The 17,543-nt window shown below is 41.0% G+C and overlaps 1 long non-coding RNA gene across 2 annotated transcripts; it reads left to right on the top strand.

Moving 5' to 3' along the window:
• Window positions 1–12,147: 12,147 nt before the first annotated feature.
• Window positions 12,148–16,933, top strand: LOC129000836 (uncharacterized). 2 transcript variants are annotated; one of them, XR_008491361.1, is made up of 3 exons: window positions 12,148–12,247; window positions 13,138–13,314; window positions 16,576–16,933. It is a non-coding gene; the product is annotated as an uncharacterized LOC129000836 (long non-coding RNA). The 2 variants fall into 2 exon arrangements; XR_008491360.1 differs by having other exon boundaries at window positions 12,233–12,390.
• Window positions 16,934–17,543: the final 610 nt, after the last annotated feature.

Below are 17,543 nucleotides of genomic sequence, written 5' to 3'. Positions count from 1 at the left end.
ATTTTAATTGAAAATCTATTCCTACAATCAAACCGGAGTCGTTTTTTATAGCCCTAACCTACTAGCCCCGTGACCAATCCGTCCAATGTCCTACTCCTAGCCTATCCTATTCTAAAAAAATTCGCATTTCAAAACTAGGTAAGTTAGCCCGGTTTTAGCCTTGTAGTTCAAAATAATTTATCTTCTCGCAACTCTGACTGTTCTGTTGGTTAGTAGGCTACTTAGTAGTTAAAGGAAAATGCAAGATTTACTTGACAGAAAGCAGGGCCGTCCAGAAAGCTCACTAACTTAGTAGCCTAGTAAACAAAAATTCTGATAAGGTTTAACCTTAAGGTTTAAAAGGTTATACCAGTCTACCAGTAACAGTGGCAGTAGAGCAATGTGTTTAAAAAATCTTGTGAAGCTACAGTTTCACCCTAACCGTTGAAAGAAAAACCTCTAAACTAAAAACTCATTAGGCCTATTTCTTTTTCTTATGGCTTTGGCTTTGGTTGGACTAGGTAAGTTACAAGGATGATCAAATAAAAATTTCATCTCGGTCTCCCAAGCTGATTTAAGTTAGAGCTATGTTAGGGGATATGGTAATTATAAATCACTTTTGAAACTTTAGAGTAATATGCCTAAGGTAGGCCAAATAGTTTAGGCCTACAGGCCTGTCATTGGCATCTACTGGTACAGCTAAGCTAACACAAGCTTTGATATTGGTATAGTTGATGGGTTTAAAGTTGTTTGTGATAGGCCTAACACTATCTTAGGCCTAGGCTATTAACTTTAGGAATATTATGCGATATTTTGGTTATTCAACAGGGTTAGCTTAGTTGACGTGTCATCTACTGGAAAATGTCCTATCAACTTTAAGTGTGTAAGCCTAAACCCTTTATTTTAACTTAAATATTAACTTATAGCTGCACTTTAGTCTCTGTCCTACACTCATTCAAATGATAAATATCTATATAACTTAAGCCTTAAGGCCTAGATTAGCCTATTTGATATACCGTACCGATTATTTCATTTGGCAAGTTAGGTTAGTTTAACCTAACTAACACATCGCTGGTCTCGGTCACGAAGGAGGTAATTGAATTAGTTAAAATTGTTCTTTATGTAAGAGCAAACTAAGTTAACTTACAGAAGACCGTTGAAGATGTGACAGTAGGGTTGTAAGTGGCTAAGTTTAGTGCTGCAAAACAAAATTATAGGATCATAGGCTAGTTAACTTAACTCACAGTCACAGCCAATTGTAGAATTAAGTTTAGACCTAGCCAATGTAACTAGACTTGTCAAACTCACAAACGTTTAATAGCCTGTAACTAGAGTTCTGTTGTTCTGTTCGTGGTTCTGTTCTAATCGTTTTTAAACGTCGTCTGCGTCGAGCGGTTAGGTCTGATAAGAGTGACCATAGAGTAGCGAATTAAAGGAATGAGAGTGAAAAATGTCTTTAACATCAACATAATCAATACTCTTTGGCCTCAGTATCTATGCAAAACTGCAAAGAAAAATTATAAAACAGCTGCGTCTAGATTTTGGCTTCATACAAGTAGGCCTAGTTAAGTCTAATTTATTTTTAAACTTTAGTTCAAAAGACGTTGTTAAGAGTAAGGTTGTGATAAAAATCACTATAGCTCAAGAAATATATAAGTAGCGAGGAAAGTAGCTAATATTCCGCTACAACTACTTATAAAAAGTAGCTCGCTACTTCTCTAGCTACAAAATTTGAAAAGAAGCATAGCTACAGCTAACACTACAAAAAAAACAGCGCGCTACTTGTAGCGCGCTAATTCCCAACACTGCTCAGGACTATAGGCTTATCATCGTATACTTAATATTCATTAATATCTGTCAAATTTGTATTTTATCTATTTAATTGGTCTATTCATATAGGTATTTTGAAAATAATCCTTCCATAAGATAGATAAATACCGGTACATAGGCCTAACTCTTCACTGAGCTAAGTGGGTTATATTGGGTATTTTCACCAGTGAAGTGGGTAAAATTAAGTTACCAAAGTAAATTAGAAACCATGTTTATTCGTGTTATTCACTATTTATGAAGTACAAGTAATACAGTGATGTTGAGATGCCTCGAGCATGTGTTGTTCCTGGTTGCAAATCAAATTATAGAAATAGTGTAAAAGATGAAGGAGTTACTAGTACATTTTCTTTCCGAAGAATCCTGAATTGTGTAGGGCGTGGATTCGTGCAATTTCTAGAACAGATTGGGAACCCAATGCAAGCTCTGTGGTATGTATTAAACATTTTCATGAGGATGATGTAAGTTTGACTGAAAAGTTCCAAGACAATGGGGAATGGCATGAAAGGCGTAAATCTCATCAACTCGATCCATTCCAACGGCAGGTTTTTATTATCTGAAATAAGAACAAAAAATATTCATAGAGCATTAATTAATAAACAATTACAGTACTAGAAATTATCTATAAGTATAAAAGAGGATGTTTGTATATATATTTGGCAGTGATAAACTTAGACACCGCTGAACCGATTGCCACGAAACTTGGTACATACGTGTAGAATTTCATGGAATAGGTTTATACACCATCAATTTCGTGATCCGTCCAATCGGCTCCGCCCCAGTGGCTCTGGAGTTTCCCATGTTAACCTTATGAGAAATGGAATTAATGAATCTTAACAGCTGTTTAAACAATTAAACAAGTTGGTTCTGTTCTATAATGTTCAATAGCATTAAAGTTACAAGGATTACCAACAGGGTGCAGCACTATTATTTCTTTTACATTTATGTATGTAAAAGATTGACAGCTAATTAACAGTTAATTAACATTAATTTAGCTAATTAACATTAGCTTATTAACAGCTAATTTTCAACCAAAAGGTGAGTGAACATAGCGAACGAACTTCAACCAGGACGTGATTGAGCCATGCGAACAAGCTCACTTGTGAAGTTAAACGGGGCAAGGCCCGTGGGTACAGCTAGTTGGATATATATGTATCTGGCTGAAAAAAATTAAAATGTTAATTCTCAAGCTAACACTGTTTACTACACTCCAATGTATCTAATGAAAATTAATAAAATCATGTTGACCTAATAAACTCTATTAGTTCTCCACACCATCTAGGTACAAACTATTTTCAATTTATTCATATTTGCAACCATAGTGGAACATTTTTACAAAATTTCAAAGTTATAGGCCTAGCTCAAACAGTTAAGGAGTCATGAATGTTTATGTAAAAATCAAATACAAAAACATAGACCGAAAACGGAATGAGATAGGTCACATGTTATAGTACGTTTTTTGTTTCTTTTGACATGCTGAATGTCAATTTGATGTTGAAATGCAAAAAAGAGTCAAAGCAGCAGAAAAATCAAGTTTTGACTTAATAAAATTTATACATTCTTACCACCAAGACTGTGTGTACAAAATAATACAAAGTTTACGTACTTCTGTCTGTTTTCAGTCTTGAAAATAGTCTGGGGATGACTAGTTTCAGGTCAAAGACCCATTATCAAATCCACATCAAATTGAAGAGTTTATAATCCGACGGAACGGAAGTCTTCATCAAAACGTACATATACACGAGTCGACACAAAGTTCAAATTTTCACACGGATATGAGTACCTAACTTACATTTAAAAAGCTATAGGCCGGCCACATTCTTTCACGCACAGGACAAACCGACACAGGAACTATGGATTAGTCCACAATATTTCTAAGGCGGTTTTAGGGGAGGGGGAATTTAACCTAAAACTGCCTAATATTGTAATGAAATCCATAGTTCCTGTGTCGATTAGTTATTGTTTGTCGGACATGATGGAACTGTGGATAGTTCCATCGTGTCCGCCATACAAACTGTGTCAGTGTGTCGGTTTATCCAGTATGTGAACGAATGTGGCCGGCCAATAGCTTTTTAAATGTATATAAATGTGCTTGTATCTATGTGTAAATTTGAGCTTTATGTGTCGACTCGTATATACTGCATATACATTTTGTTGAAGACCTCTGTCGGATTATAGACTCTCCAGTTTGATGTGGATTTGATAATGGGTCTTTGACGCGAAGCTAGTCATCCCCAGACTAATTTTTTAAGACTGAAAACGCGTGATGAGGTACGTAAGTTTTATACGGTTTATAGACTTGTTCTTTCACTAAAAAATCCCAATAAAGACTTAATACTTTTGAAAATAAAATATTAAGAAGCGTTTTTTGGACCAATAAAAGATAAGTTTTGTGGAGAATAAAAAAATAGGGCGTTGAGGGAATTTCATAGAGAACTAGATAGGTACCTATTGCGGTAGTGGCAAGTAGAAGGTTGAGATAGCTGGGCCACATTCAAAAGACAGGTGAAAGAGAGATAGTAAAGCATGTGATAAGAGGTACTATGGAGGATAGGAGACCATTGGGAAGACCAAGGATGCAATGGATTAATAAGGTTACAAAAGTCCTAAGGAGAATGGGAGGAAACCTAGAGCTGGCAGAAGATGGAGGATCCTGGAGGCACATGGTTGGCGAGGCCAAAGACCGCCTAGGGTTTAAATGGCCACAGGAGTGCGTAAGTAAGTAACGGTAGATAATATAACGGCTGTGATCTCGGGTATTATTCATGATTTTTTTTTTTTTTTTTTTTTTTTTAGGGAGAGGTGGGAAAATGCATTTATGCACACAGGTTGCTAGCCTGTAGTGTGGGACTCCAACGGGCTTAAGGCCCAGAGACTACCCACTAAAAACCTCCTCTACTCTTCGGACACTAGCCTGGGAACACTTGTCGCACTTCATCAGAACTAGGCCGAGTTTGCCTACGCCCGAGGGGCTTACGCCGTGTCTAGCCGTTTATTTCTTATCAAATCTAGACTATGTTCCGATCTAGATCATTCTTTTTAGCTTGAAGGACATTCCGGACAAAGTGCGACCAGCAGTCCCAGTTGTCCTCACCCTTCAGCAAGGTCTCACAGATCGATTCAATCGACAGCACCCCAAGATGTTGAATGGCCTCCTGGCGAAGCATATCCCATTGTGGACAGTGGAAAAAAGTGTGTTCCGCGTCGTCGGGAATGCATGGGCAGTAAATGCAGTCAGGTGAATTCGTTTTGGCCATCAAGTGCAGGTACGACTGAAAATAGCCGTGACCTGACAAGAACTGCGTGAGGTAATAGTCAACCTCACCGTGCCGCCGTTCTACCCACGGTTGGACCTGCCTGATGAGTCTGGCAGTCCAACGTCCTCGAGTCTCCCTTTCCCAGCTTTCTTGCCACATCTGAAAAGTGCGGGAGCGCTCTTCTGTTCTTGCAGCGTCCTTTCCAATGTAGCCTTGTCTCTGGTAGATTGCCTTCCTCTCCGCTGCCAAGAGTTTGACTGGGATAACTCCAGCGATCACCAAAACGGCCGGTTCGGACACCGTACGGTACGCGGAAGCGACCCTGAGTGCCGCCTGACGCTGCACTCGTGCGAGCCTCAACCTATACGCCTCCTTGTTAAGCGCGTCTGCCCACACCTCAGAGCCGTAGAGAAGCACGGACTGGACTGCAGACATCAGTAGTCTTCTACGGCTGGACCGGGGACCACCGACATTGGCCATAAGCCTACTAAGAGCAGCAACACTCCTAGCAGCCTTGTCCGCCGTACGGAAGATCTGGTCCCTCCAGCTCAGCTTGTTGTCCACCATGACACCAAGGTACTTGGCGGTTCGCGTGGTTTGGACAACTACGTTCCCAACTCGTAGCGGAACGATGGTTTCAATCCGTTTTTTCGTGAGGATGACGATCTCTGTCTTGCTCAGAGCGAGTGTCAGACCATGATCAGTCATCCAGGCGTTTACAACGCGCATGACTTGGTTCAGTTTCAGTTGGGCTAGCTCAACGTTGCGTGCAGCAATGAGGGCTGCGACGTCATCGGCGTACCCAACTAAAACGGTCTCCTCTGGCATCTCAGATCTCAGAAGGCTGTCGTAGGCAGCGTTCCACAAATCTGGGCCGAGTATCGAACCTTGCGCGGCACCGGAAGTAACATCCATCGTCCGCGAACCATCTTTAGTTTCGTAATTAAGAGTTCTGCAGCGCAGGTAGTCCTCGATCAGCCTCAACAGATATGCTGGTACGCGGAAGCTATTCCTCAACGCGCTCAACATATCGACCCATCTCGCCGAGTTAAAAGCATTCTTGACATCTAGCGTAACAAGAAGCACGATACGGCGAGAGTAATGATTGAAGCTCTCGGCACGCTCTACCGCTCTGTGTACCTCGGATATCGCGTCGATTGTTGACCGACCCTTTCTGAAGCCGTACTGACGAGGAGACAAATCTCCGGCAGCTTCCACGGCAGACGTCAGGCGGCAGCGGATCAGTTTCTCGAAGAGTTTTCCGGCCACATCCAACATACAGAGGGGTCTATAAGACGACGGCATATTCGGGTCACCTTTCCCCTTGCTGATTAGCACAAGCCTAGCCCTTTTCCAAGGAGTTGGGAAAACCCCTTCGCACAGGCATGTGTTGTACATTCTCAGCAGTAAGAGGGGGTTAACTGAGAATACCTTCTTGAGAGCCTCACTGGGAATACCATCAGGACCAGGTGCCTTTCTATTTTTCAGGGAGAGGACAGATGATTCCAGCTCTTTAATGCTAAAGAGTGGAATGTCCCCTACCTCGCCATAGTCGAAAAAAGGCCGCCGAGGATGAGACGGGAAAAGGGCGGTGACGATCCTGTCCATGGTGGTGCCCTCCATGACGGAAGGTGGTGATCGGGCGCCGAGTTTCTGGGTTACAACCTTGTAGCCCAGTCCCCAAGGATCAGAGTCAACATCCTCCTGAAGCCTCCTCCAACAGCTAACCTTGCTCCTGATGATAGCCCGACGAAGAGCTTTCTTCGCAGCCCTATAAGCCGCTGACTTAGCCTCGAAATCCGGGAATCTTCTGGCCCTCATAGCGGCACGTCTGGCTTTCAGACAAGCTTTCCGAAGGTTCGAGATCTCTAAAGTCCACCAGTACACAGCTTGCTTATCGCGACGGCGTCCCCTGCGTGGCATGGCCTGGTCACAAGCCGAGACAATCAGTTCCATCGTGGACGTTACCAATGCCTCGGCGTCAACAGGTGCAGCAGAATTCACCAGCGCTCCCCGTGAGATTACGTCAGTGAACTTCTCAACATCCAGCTTGTCCGTATTCCATCGGCGTGGTCCAGATCGTGATACAGGCGCCTGATTATGATGTTCATCCAGTATATCAAAAACGATGTACTGATGATCACTTGCCGTGAGGTTTTCTATGACTCTCCAGTTGGAGATCCGTGCTAGTAGTGATTCCGACGAGAAGGAGATATCGGGGATCGTACCTCTCATGCCGGGGCGCCGGAAAGTAGGCGTGTCGCCCTCGTTTAAGACGACAAGTCCGGCCCTGGCGGCAAAGTCCAGGATGTATTTCCCCCGGGAGTTTGTAGAGGTCATACCCCACTCCACAGCCCTCGCATTAAAATCACCAGCAACAACGACATGCCCAACGGTACCCCGTACACTGTCTTCTAAGCGGTCAATCTTCAGACGGAATTCCCGAATTGGCTCGTTGGGGGTAAGGTAGACACTAAAAAACGTGACGTCCCTACACCTGACCCAAACGAAGCCTCGGCCGCGTCCGTGATCTCGCACTGGTGCTTCCGTGCTGTTTCGAACCCAACAAGCGGCAGTACCAAGAGAATCTGGGAACCAGAAGTGTGGGTCCCTGTCACGGTACTGCTCGCTGATCAGAAGGGTGTCCGCACCGATCTCTTGGGCCAGCTGATCTAAGAGGGAGTCAGCCGTTCTGGACCTCTCAAGGTTACCCTGGAGAATCCTCACTTCCCAGACCTAGCCTTCTCAAGGTCGAGTGCAGCCTTGAAAACACTGCATCGCCCAGCCCCTGGAATGTGACCTAATGAGGCGTCCTTTTGGCCTTTCTCTGCGCAGAGAAAACAACGCTCTGCTGCGGTACAGTTCTTCCTGTTGTGGCCCGAGCCGCCACACCTGAAACAATTCTTGGATAGGTCGGGTCCTTTACAGTTTCGGGAAGAGTGACCAAACCCGAGGCAGCGAAAGCATCGCGGTACAACCACCCTCCGTCTGAGCCTGCAATTGACCCATCCAATTCTCAGGTGTGTGAGATTAAGCAGCTTGCTGGCATCTTGGTTTCGCATTTCAGCGATAGCTATGCGTTGCTCGCTGCGGTTGGGCCGCGTAAGCCATACTTTAAGGGAGTCGGCATTTTGGATATCAGGGATGGCCTTGTTGATAGCCTCCCTGACTTCAGCCTCAGTCGAAAGACCGTCAAGGTCCCGGATCTCCACCGAGGTCCTAGGCTCGAGTTCCCGAACAGTACCGTGGTCCCCCAGAGCCTCTCTGACCTTTGCAGCAAAAGCCACTCGGTCACCAGATTTCCCCAGCTCGAGGAGAACTTTCCCATTCTGGGTACACCTGATTGACTTAACAATCGTATCTGTCTCCTCTGGCTTGGCCTTAGACTTGAGTCGACCCAAGACTTCAGCAAAAGAGCGCCCCCCTAAGGGATTGATCAGGATTGCCTCAGCCCTGGGCTTTCTCGGCCTGGGTTTCTTTGAAACAGGGGGGGCCTTTCCACGAACCTCCCTCGCCGGAGCAGGATCAGCAATCTTTCGATCTCTTGCTGCAGGTTCTTTGTTAGAGACAGCCTCCATTCGTCTCAATTTCCTCTTTTCTTTGCGGGAAAGCCTCTTCTCCCAGTTACCCACATTTGATGGTGCCACAGCAGAGTTCATAGAGCTGCTTCCGTCAACCGTTGGGAGAGAGGCAAGCTCCCTGGTCTGCTGAGGGCGCTTCTTTAGAGCTGGAGTGTGCTCAGTAGGGGGTGTCATCTGGGTGGCCCTGTCCTCGACCTTCTGCTCAACATCTGACAGAGGCTGATTGGCCAATTCAGGAAGATCGGGGCTCTCCGCTGGTGAGCTCCTTGCCCGTTTCCTTTGATTCCCGCCCTTGTCGTTCAGTTTAGGGGCTAAAACTTGGTTCACAAGCTCCCGTTCATTAACTAAAGCCTGTCTCATCAAGCCTTTAATTTCGAGAACTCGGGCAACCCGATCCTTCACCTTTGGGAGACCGTCCTTGATTGACCGGTTTACGTTGGTCCGGAGCTTCAAGGTTCCCTCCATATTATTGATGAGGTCCATCATCTCTACCAGGAGGTCAGACTCCTCCTCATCAGCATCGTCGTATTGTTGACGGTAACGCTGAAGTTCAGGATCCGACCTCTGGGGGCTGATTTTCGGCGCTGTACTTTCCAGGAGGGTTCCCGTCAACGCCGGTTCAACGTCTACTTTTCCTTCTCCACTTGTCAAAGGAGATCTTAGTGGGGGGAACTCATTTGAGCCCTTAAAGGTTGCAGGTGGTGGAGTTGCCTTAACGTTGTTCGCTGGTGGCGACCTCTTGACCTTGGAGCTACGCCCAAAAGGGCTCCACTCCTTTTCCGACTTCGATTTTTGCTCATTTGAGCTGCTGTTAAATAATGTGTTGGGTGGGGGGTTTTGACAAGCCATACATGTGTTTACCAGCGCATCGTGCGGCAAGAGACGGCCCGGATTTAGTCAGGAGCGGGTATACCCTCGGGGACAATCCCCTACCCCAGTTCCCCGGGGCCCGACCTCCGTTTGCCCAGCACCGGATACCTGACGTGCCGGGGGTCACCTGTTGCAATGCAGAGCCCGACCTCTGCATCCATGCCGCACTTCCTGACCAAGGACCGAAGTGGCTGGCTCCTCACGACACACTGGGAATGCCCATCGGCAGTGCAGAGCACACATCAGCCCCTGCAACACAACAGGGGCACTCCCAGGGACTCCCAGTGAGGACGTCAGTCACCCTTTTAGTCGCCTCTTACGACAAGCCCGGGAGGGCTGCGATCCTATTCTAACCCCGAAACCGCAGGGTATTATTCATGATGACATTATAATAAATTATAAATCCACACTAAGACAAATTTATTTCTACTGAAGCTAATGGTTACCCGTCTCAGGTAGGCTAATCTGTTAGATATTATATAAGTTAGGTAGGCTATATCATTTACTGTTATGTCTATTGAGCTATTATGAATGTTTAGTCTATGTTTAACCAGTTTAACATTAGACAACAATGTAACAATAAGTTTAATAGATCACCACTAGTGATATGGGTAGCTATTATAAACTAATTAATTAGGCCCAAATGTAATAAAAAAAAAAAAATAAAATAAAATTTTTTTTAAATAAAAAACTATTTTGAATTACACTTTTAATTAGTCTGCAAGCTGTAAATAATTAACACATTCCGCTGCTGAAAACCTTTAAACAGGCGCTCGCCAATTGCGGCGAGGCCTGGGCGGAGCCCCGACGCGCTAACTGAATCAGCGATCGCTATTGGTATTGAAATATCTCAGTAAGACGAATCACAAAAGAGCAGTGGTGATTGTTCTGCGTTACTCCGAAAGTGGACGTAGTTCACTGAAACACCCAAAGGTAGCAGCACTGCCTGGATCAATAACCAGAGTCTCTGTAATACGGCTCGAATTGAGATATCCCCGAAAACGGGACAAAAGCATTGCCAGACGGGATTTTACGGGCAATTTTTGTACCAACCTACACCAGAATAAAGCTCGCATTATAAGCTACAGGCTGGTAAAGATTACAACGTTCCCCGGACAATGGCTGAACCACACTGATCCGGCAAACAATGCAATGCGCGATCCCCCACCGGTGGACCCGCCGCATTGAATGTGTTAAAATGCAGTTGAATTTTTTTAATTCAAATTTTTAGTTTAATTGGTTAATAATAGTTACCCAGATCAAACAACTGATTTTTCCGTTCCCTTTAAACAATTGTAAAAAACAAGATTGCATCTTTATTACATCGAAATTCAAACAAGTTTATGCATTTCAACTCACTCTTTCATTTAGGCTGATACCAATAATTGGCAAAGCCATGTAGGTACGGATGTAATTTCATTAAACTTACCAACATTAAGTAGCATTTGCATTTGTTTGGTTTAGCCTTGCTCGGTCCCCATATTTTTTTCTGAATGGAAAAATGTTGTAGCAATTAGTTCAACCACCATCCTCCTATTTACTAGTTACATCTACTGTAGATGTACTGTTGTAGAAATCTTTCACCCATGCTGTTCAGCAATCCAACCTGGTAAAACATAAATGAGTTAGATGATCTCTACTACATACATTGACATCCAGACAAGTTTTTTTTTTTATTCAACTCTTTCATTTAGGGCTGATACCAATAATTGGCGAAGCCATTAAGGTTAAGATTTAATTATCCTACATTGAACCATTGAGCCTGCATGCCTGTTACTTAATTCCCTAAGCATTAAATGATCATGGTAGACTAAATAGGTTATCAGTTAGATGTCCACAGTGAAGCCTAGCCTAGGCACTCCCTGATACTACCTTGTCTGGACAAAAATTTAGAGAAACTAACTATGTAATGCTTCTATAGGCTATGTCTAACCCACGAATACAGTACTAACTTAACTTAGAACAGGAACAGGCCAATGATAGGCTTTAAACGAACAGACACGGTATGGATCATAAATTTAATGTCTATAATGCTGTAAAGTTAAGACAATAGGTCAGTAGCACGAATACTTTCGTGAAGGTCATTTTGTTGTTCAATTATTACTTTAAAAAATACATTTAAATTTATCTGCGTTCAACTTTATGAAGGGATTAAATATACGCAATTTATGGATGCTACTTTCAGATCTATGTTGGCTATATTTATAAAGACAATGCCTAGACCAAACTACAAAATAGGCTTACTTAATAAGTTAATAAATACATTGGCAATTTGACAATAAGATTAGAACTGAAATCTGAGCTGGTTCTTTAATCTATAGTTTTTAGTTTTTGTTACCAAAATCAAACTTACGTATTGTTGCTGATAAAACTCGATTCTTCAAATGATTTAGATAAATAATAATTAACTTAGCATATTTTGTGAAAATAATGTACTGTACAAGTTGAATAACAACAGACTACTTCTACTTGATTATACAACTGTACTTTACTTACTTGTCTGGTCTGCATTCTGCAAGTGCAAGTGCAAAGTGTGTAAATATTAAAAGTGCGTGTCGGCACGGCCGCCTTTAACTACAGGCCGCGGCCATCGAACTGGCAACGTCGCAAGTGGTGCTGTGTCACGTGACTGTTTTGTTTACATTTTGTTTGGATTGGAAGCAGCCGACGCCGACACGCACTTTTAATATTTACACACTTTGCACTTGCACTTGCAGAATGCAGACCAGACAAGTAAGTAAAGTACAGTTGTATAATCAAGTAGAAGTAGTCTGTTGTTATTCAACTTGTACAGTACATTATTTTCACAAAATATGCTAAGTTAATTATTATTTATCTAAATCATTTGAAGAATCGAGTTTTATCAGCAACAATACGTAAGTTTGATTTTGGTAACAAAAACTAAAAACTATAGATTAAAGAACCAGCTCAGATTTCAGTTCTAATCTTATTGTCAAATTGCCAATGTATTTATTAACTTATTAAGTAAGCCTATTTTGTAGTTTGGTCTAGGCATTGTCTTTATAAATATAGCCAACATAGATCTGAAAGTAGCATCCATAAATTGCGTATATTTAATCCCTTCATAAAGTTGAACGCAGATAAATTTAAATGTATTTTTTAAAGTAATAATTGAACAACAAAATGACCTTCACGAAAGTATTCGTGCTACTGACCTATTGTCTTAACTTTACAGCATTATAGACATTAAATTTATGATCCATACCGTGTCTGTTCGTTTAAAGCCTATCATTGGCCTGTTCCTGTTCTAAGTTAAGTTAGTACTGTATTCGTGGGTTAGACATAGCCTATAGAAGCATTACATAGTTAGTTTCTCTAAATTTTTGTCCAGACAAGGTAGTATCAGGGAGTGCCTAGGCTAGGCTTCACTGTGGACATCTAACTGATAACCTATTTAGTCTACCATGATCATTTAATGCTTAGGGAATTAAGTAACAGGCATGCAGGCTCAATGGTTCAATGTAGGATAATTAAATCTTAACCTTAATGGCTTCGCCAATTATTGGTATCAGCCCTAAATGAAAGAGTTGAATAAAAAAAAAAACTTGTCTGGATGTCAATGTATGTAGTAGAGATCATCTAACTCATTTATGTTTTACCAGGTTGGATTGCTGAACAGCATGGGTGAAAGATTTCTACAACAGTACATCTACAGTAGATGTAACTAGTAAATAGGAGGATGGTGGTTGAACTAATTGCTACAACATTTTTCCATTCAGAAAAAAATATGGGGACCGAGCAAGGCTAAACCAAACAAATGCAAATGCTACTTAATGTTGGTAAGTTTAATGAAATTACATCCGTACCTACATGGCTTTGCCAATTATTGGTATCAGCCTAAATGAAAGAGTGAGTTGAAATGCATAAACTTGTTTGAATTTCGATGTAATAAAGATGCAATCTTGTTTTTTACAATTGTTTAAAGGGAACGGAAAAATCAGTTGTTTGATCTGGGTAACTATTATTAACCAATTAAACTAAAAATTTGAATTAAAAAAATTCAACTGCATTTTAACACATTCAATGCGGCGGGTCCACCGGTGGGGGATCGCGCATTGCATTGTTTGCCGGATCAGTGTGGTTCAGCCATTGTCCGGGGAACGTTGTAATCTTTACCAGCCTGTAGCTTATAATGCGAGCTTTATTCTGGTGTAGGTTGGTACAAAAATTGCCCGTAAAATCCCGTCTGGCAATGCTTTTGTCCCGTTTTCGGGGATATCTCAATTCGAGCCGTATTACAGAGACTCTGGTTATTGATCCAGGCAGTGCTGCTACCTTTGGGTGTTTCAGTGAACTACGTCCACTTTCGGAGTAACGCAGAACAATCACCACTGCTCTTTTGTGATTCGTCTTACTGAGATATTTCAATACCAATAGCGATCGCTGATTCAGTTAGCGCGTCGGGGCTCCGCCCAGGCCTCGCCGCAATTGGCGAGCGCCTGTTTAAAGGTTTTCAGCAGCGGAATGTGTTAATTATTTACAGCTTGCAGACTAATTAAAAGTGTAATTCAAAATAGTTTTTTATTTAAAAAAAATTTTATTTTATTTTTTTTTTTTTATTACATTTGGGCCTAATTAATTAGTTTATAATAGCTACCCATATCACTAGTGGTGATCTATTAAACTTATTGTTACATTGTTGTCTAATGTTAAACTGGTTAAACATAGACTAAACATTCATAATAGCTCAATAGACATAACAGTAAATGATATAGCCTACCTAACTTATATAATATCTAACAGATTAGCCTACCTGAGACGGGTAACCATTAGCTTCAGTAGAAATAAATTTGTCTTAGTGTGGATTTATAATTTATTATAATGTCATCATGAATAATACCCGAGATCACAGCCGTTATATTATCTACCGTTACTTACTTACGCACTCCTGTGGCCATTTAAACCCTAGGCGGTCTTTGGCCTCGCCAACCATGTGCCTCCAGGATCCTCCATCTTCTGCCAGCTCTAGGTTTCCTCCCATTCTCCTTAGGACTTTTGTAACCTTATTAATCCATTGCATCCTTGGTCTTCCCAATGGTCTCCTATCCTCCATAGTACCTCTTATCACATGCTTTACTATCTCTCTTTCACCTGTCTTTTGAATGTGGCCCAGCTATCTCAACCTTCTACTTGCCACTACCGCAATAGGTACCTATCTAGTTCTCTATGAAATTCCCTCAACGCCCTATTTTTTTATTCTCCACAAAACTTATCTTTTATTGGTCCAAAAAACGCTTCTTAATATTTTATTTTCAAAAGTATTAAGTCTTTATTGGGATTTTTTAGTGAAAGAACAAGTCTATAAACCGTATAAAACTTACGTACCTCATCACGCGTTTTCAGTCTTAAAAAATTAGTCTGGGGATGACTAGCTTCGCGTCAAAGACCCATTATCAAATCCACATCAAACTGGAGAGTCTATAATCCGACAGAGGTCTTCAACAAAATGTATATGCAGTATATACGAGTCGACACATAAAGCTCAAATTTACACATAGATACAAGCACATTTATATACATTTAAAAAGCTATTGGCCGGCCACATTCGTTCACATACTGGATAAACCGACACACTGACACAGTTTGTATGGCGGACACGATGGAACTATCCACAGTTCCATCATGTCCGACAAACAATAACTAATCGACACAGGAACTATGGATTTCATTACAATATTAGGCAGTTTTAGGTTAAATTCCCCCTCCCCTAAAACCGCCTTAGAAATATTGTGGACTAATCCATAGTTCCTGTGTCGGTTTGTCCTGTGCGTGAAAGAATGTGGCCGGCCTATAGCTTTTTAAATGTAAGTTAGGTACTCATATCCGTGTGAAAATTTGAACTTTGTGTCGACTCGTGTATATGTACGTTTTGATGAAGACTTCCGTTCCGTCGGATTATAAACTCTTCAATTTGATGTGGATTTGATAATGGGTCTTTGACCTGAAACTAGTCATCCCCAGACTATTTTCAAGACTGAAAACAGACAGAAGTACGTAAACTTTGTATTATTTTGTACACACAGTCTTGGTGGTAAGAATGTATAAATTTTATTAAGTCAAAACTTGATTTTTCTGCTGCTTTGACTCTTTTTTGCATTTCAACATCAAATTGACATTCAGCATGTCAAAAGAAACAAAAAACGTACTATAACATGTGACCTATCTCATTCCGTTTTCGGTCTATGTTTTTGTATTTGATTTTTACATAAACATTCATGACTCCTTAACTGTTTGAGCTAGGCCTATAACTTTGAAATTTTGTAAAAATGTTCCACTATGGTTGCAAATATGAATAAATTGAAAATAGTTTGTACCTAGATGGTGTGGAGAACTAATAGAGTTTATTAGGTCAACATGATTTTATTAATTTTCATTAGATACATTGGAGTGTAGTAAACAGTGTTAGCTTGAGAATTAACATTTTAATTTTTTTCAGCCAGATACATATATATCCAACTAGCTGTACCCACGGGCCTTGCCCCGTTTAACTTCACAAGTGAGCTTGTTCGCATGGCTCAATCACGTCCTGGTTGAAGTTCGTTCGCTATGTTCACTCACCTTTTGGTTGAAAATTAGCTGTTAATAAGCTAATGTTAATTAGCTAAATTAATGTTAATTAACTGTTAATTAGCTGTCAATCTTTTACATACATAAATGTAAAAGAAATAATAGTGCTGCACCCTGTTGGTAATCCTTGTAACTTTAATGCTATTGAACATTATAGAACAGAACCAACTTGTTTAATTGTTTAAACAGCTGTTAAGATTCATTAATTCCATTTCTCATAAGGTTAACATGGGAAACTCCAGAGCCACTGGGGCGGAGCCGATTGGACGGATCACGAAATTGATGGTGTATAAACCTATTCCATGAAATTCTACACGTATGTACCAAGTTTCGTGGCAATCGGTTCAGCGGTGTCTAAGTTTATCACTGCCAAATATATATACAAACATCCTCTTTTATACTTATAGATAATTTCTAGTACTGTAATTGTTTATTAATTAATGCTCTATGAATATTTTTTGTTCTTATTTCAGATAATAAAAACCTGCCGTTGGAATGGATCGAGTTGATGAGATTTACGCCTTTCATGCCATTCCCCATTGTCTTGGAACTTTTCAGTCAAACTTACATCATCCTCATGAAAATGTTTAATACATACCACAGAGCTTGCATTGGGTTCCCAATCTGTTCTAGAAATTGCACGAATCCACGCCCTACACAATTCAGGATTCTTCGGAAAGAAAATGTACTAGTAACTCCTTCATCTTTTACACTATTTCTATAATTTGATTTGCAACCAGGAACAACACATGCTCGAGGCATCTCAACATCACTGTATTACTTGTACTTCATAAATAGTGAATAACACGAATAAACATGGTTTCTAATTTACTTTGGTAACTTAATTTTACCCACTTCACTGGTGAAAATACCCAATATAACCCACTTAGCTCAGTGAAGAGTTAGGCCTATGTACCGGTATTTATCTATCTTATGGAAGGATTATTTTCAAAATACCTATATGAATAGACCAATTAAATAGATAAAATACAAATTTGACAGATATTAATGAATATTAAGTATACGATGATAAGCCTATAGTCCTGAGCAGTGTTGGGAATTAGCGCGCTACAAGTAGCGCGCTGTTTTTTTTGTAGTGTTAGCTGTAGCTATGCTTCTTTTCAAATTTTGTAGCTAGAGAAGTAGCGAGCTACTTTTTATAAGTAGTTGTAGCGGAATATTAGCTACTTTCCTCGCTACTTATATATTTCTTGAGCTATAGTGATTTTTATCACAACCTTACTCTTAACAACGTCTTTTGAACTAAAGTTTAAAAATAAATTAGACTTAACTAGGCCTACTTGTATGAAGCCAAAATCTAGACGCAGCTGTTTTATAATTTTTCTTTGCAGTTTTGCATAGATACTGAGGCCAAAGAGTATTGATTATGTTGATGTTAAAGACATTTTTCACTCTCATTCCTTTAATTCGCTACTCTATG

This window comes from Macrosteles quadrilineatus, unplaced genomic scaffold (genome assembly GCF_028750875.1).
Source record: "Macrosteles quadrilineatus isolate MER2022 unplaced genomic scaffold, UCM_ALF_1.0 Scaffold_8__2_contigs__length_117827958, whole genome shotgun sequence".
NCBI lineage: Eukaryota > Metazoa > Arthropoda > Insecta > Hemiptera > Cicadellidae > Macrosteles > Macrosteles quadrilineatus.
The sequence above is the reverse complement of the archived record's forward strand: the minus strand, read 5'-3'. Positions and strand labels throughout refer to the sequence as shown.